This window comes from Cicer arietinum, chromosome 7 (genome assembly GCF_000331145.2).
Source record: "Cicer arietinum cultivar CDC Frontier isolate Library 1 chromosome 7, Cicar.CDCFrontier_v2.0, whole genome shotgun sequence".
NCBI lineage: Eukaryota > Viridiplantae > Streptophyta > Magnoliopsida > Fabales > Fabaceae > Cicer > Cicer arietinum.
The window spans coordinates 32,538,312-32,541,952 of record NC_021166.2 but is presented as its reverse complement, the minus strand read 5'-3'; the positions used below and the strand labels follow the sequence as shown (position 1 = coordinate 32,541,952).

Genomic DNA, 3,641 nt, shown 5'->3' with positions numbered 1-3,641 from the left:
TGAAAACTATCCTACTCCTTTTCAAAATAAAAGGAATCTACGTATTAACATATCTTATTTGAGTTAGAAATCATATAAAATTGTACTCGAATTTAGTGTCATATATGCGGTCATTTAGCAATAGTATGGGAGGTTTTAATTGCGCTCCATCTTCCAATTTAACCTTGTAGCTGCAAAATCAGAATATCAGAAAACTGAGAAAAGGTAACAAAAGACAGAAAATAAAATTCAAAACTCACGTCAAAGTCAATGCTAGTATTTGTTTTCCAGATGGAAGTTTATCGTGATCTGCTGAGAGTGCATATATCTTAGAATCTATTGGTTGATATGGAACCCTAATCTGCATGTTTCGTATACATTAGAGGTACATGTTAAACACATAGGTATTCGAAATCACCAACATAATGTAATAGCAAAAAATTAAAAGAGTATGCAAGCTTTAAAAATATAACCTTGTTTAGAATAGCCACTGGAGCAAGTTGCTCAGATACCAGTATAGTTTCAACATCGATTATGAGTGGTGCTTCACTTCCATCAAGTATGAGGTCTTCCTGATTGACTTATATTCCATGAAAAACAACCTGAAATTCCATGTTAATTAACATCAAGTTATCTTCAATGAGGAATGAAATAACACATCACATCCCTGCTTTTCAATAGAGATCATACATGCAAAATACAGAGAGAATCCCTTCCACAGGAGAAAATCCCATGCTGCTTTCTTCAGAGGCCATAACCATATATAAGGACAATTATATAAGTACTAGGCTATAAGGAACGACAAAATCGTGTTTATGGCCTTTAAATGTCCAATCATTTCAACATGTTATTTTAGCTACCTGAAGTGTTACATAGATGAAAATGACAATATTACTGTGAAGGAGGAATCCTCCAAATAATATATATGATCAACAGAACTCAATCACATCAAAAAAAAAAAACTAATATTAGTGTGGGAATGTTACTTAATTAGTGGGGAAAATTAAGCAATATCTCTATGTTTCAAAAACAAAACAACATATTCAATACACTAATAAGCTACTATTTAATAAACTATACGCAAGATGCCTATATAATTGCATAAATCGCATGCAAGATGACTTCTTACATTTGAAAAGGGAAAATATTAAGAAAGGAAACTGTCCTTGTTACTTTTATATGCATCAAAACAAATGAGTACTTTATTTTTTAAAGAATAAATCAATAGCATAGTAAGAGGCTATACATGTATTAGATACTGCGAAACATACACACATGATCCTATCCATTTACTGAGAAGTGAGAACTTGTTAAAGGACATGACAACGATTCGTGCACAAAATTAAGAAAATAAAAAAGTACACAGTTTGCATTTTGGTATATTTTCTTTTATATGTCCACTGAAACCCTTGTGTAGTTTTGCTGTAACTGAATACAAAGTAATGAATCAATAGCTCCATCGAGGGTTTCATCGCCATACTATATGTACCGAATCTTGATAAAGCAGAAATAGCAAAATGAGTGTGTATTACATGGTAAATCAAGATAATAAGATAACATGCATACAAGTACTTGAAAAACAAGACCAGAAAATCACCATGATATCGATTTTAATCTGTTCTGATAGCAAGAATCATTCCATATATGATATTATTTAACCTAAACACAACAAGATAAGAGAAACACAAATTCTAACAAAAACCTTTTTGAAACACAACAAGATAAGAGAAAAACAAATTTTAACCACAACTTTCGAAAATTATATTTTTCACAGAGGAATAGTTAGGGTTTCAAAATAAAATTGAGGTTTTTAGTTTTTTTTTTTAATCAATTAATGAGAAGTAAATGGAGAAATAACACACAACCATGAAGAAGGAGAATGTCACGATGGCAAATCAAGTTTTTACCTATGATGTAGAATGCCTTTGAGACAAAGAACAAGCAATAGAGAGAGAATGACGTCGAATCTGAGAGGTCAGAGAGTTTAGCACACGGAAAGTTCAATTTGTGTCATGGATGATGGTGGTTTTTTCCGTTTAAGGTTCAAATGGATTTTCAGTGACAAAAGTTGAAGGGGATAGTTTGAAAGAAGGTATTCTGATATTTGGAAGTAAATTTTAGTATGAGTGTTATTAAGAAGGTTTGTCCCTTTTTTACTAAACATATAAAGGTTATATAAACAAAATCAACAAAAAGTTTCTTTTATAAAAATTAAGAAAAGCCTAGTTGTAAAAGAAAAAAAAAAGAAGAATTCCTCTGGTCTAGACCTTATGAGCTTAACAATATTTTTTATAAAATGCTTTTAAATGGTTATGATCCTATGACAACGCTTATAGTAAAAACACTTTAAAAGACGTTGTTATTATACCTATGACAACATTTTTATAAAAAGCATTGTCAAAGACTTTGTTATTATAAGAATTAGTACCTATGACAACGCCTTTTGAAAAAACGCTGTAAAAGACATGCATATATGATATAGCTTTTCAAAAAAGCATTGTCTAAGATTCCATGTATTTTTAAAACATAATACAATAGTTCTTTTACTTAATAAGCGTTGTTAAATGTGCGTTATAAAATCTATATTTTGATGTAGTGATAACTTGAGTGGTATTTCAATACCTTTAACTATATGCAACCAAGTGGCATAAATAAATCATTAATTTCATAAATTAAGGTGTCCACTTTATGTAGACATCTAAAAGATCTTAGTCGACCATATATGACTGCGTGAAGGGATTGGAAGTACCTCCTGTTTGGTGGTAAATCGAGATAAATTGGCTTGTGTTTCTTCCATTATCTCCTTGCCTATTGTTTTACTCATTCTTATTTTCATCATCACAATATTTAAATTTAGTATTTTGAAATAAAACACAATTCAAACCCCTCATTTTTTATATTTTTCTTTGTACATATCTTAATCACAATCTGCTTTTGTGCCAGGTCGGTCAAGCTTGGATAATGCCTTGGTATTAATTGAACTAGTGCATTATGTGAAGTCCAAAACTTGGGGTAGTATTGGTGACGTAGCCCTTGTAAGACCCGTAATTTTAAAGTACCATTTATGTATTTTTGGTGTATTTTGGATTTTGGCTCGGAGGCTTTTAAGCCAAAGTAATAATATTTTGGAGATATTTATTAAAAGTAAGTAATATATATATGTAAATATATATTTATGTTTATATGTGTTTGTTTGGGGGGAAAAAGAAAGGAAAACTAGAAGGAAGGAAAAGGAAAAGAAAATAATATATAAAGGAAGGAAGGAAAAAGGAAGAAAGGAAAAACAAAGGAAAGAAAAAGAAAGGAAGGAAAATTTCAAACTTCATCTTCTTCCTCTAACCGTGACCCATTTTTCTCCTTTCCCCCGTTTCCATTTTCGTCGCTTTCTTTTCTTCAAAACTAGTAACCCAAGGTTGGGTGAGAGTTAGATCAAGGTTTTCGCAACTCCACCCTTCCTCTTTGATTCGAAAACGAAGAAAAACGGTTTTTGAGATCCAAACACAAACCCCTCCGTTTCTTCTAGATTCAAACCTCATTTCTCGAAGAGATAGAAGGGAAAGTTGCTCACCACCACACTACGGTGCTAGTGAACTAATTTGGAAGCGGCGTTGCGAGCGAAGATTTTACCGAAATTACTCGCGGTACCGGAAAAACCACGTTAA

General features: G+C 31.8%; 1 long non-coding RNA gene across 3 annotated transcripts; it reads right to left on the bottom strand.

The window, feature by feature from the left end:
* Positions 1-2,065, bottom strand: LOC105851314 (uncharacterized). 3 transcript variants are annotated; one of them, XR_001143051.3, is made up of 4 exons: positions 1,887-2,065; positions 453-581; positions 240-340; positions 1-170 (listed from the first exon to the last, which is right to left on the bottom strand). It is a non-coding gene; the product is annotated as an uncharacterized lncRNA (long non-coding RNA). The 3 variants fall into 3 exon arrangements; XR_012161426.1 differs by lacking the exon at positions 1,887-2,065 and adding an exon at positions 670-861; XR_012161425.1 differs by lacking the exon at positions 1,887-2,065 and having other exon boundaries at positions 453-861.
* Positions 2,066-3,641: the final 1,576 nt, after the last annotated feature.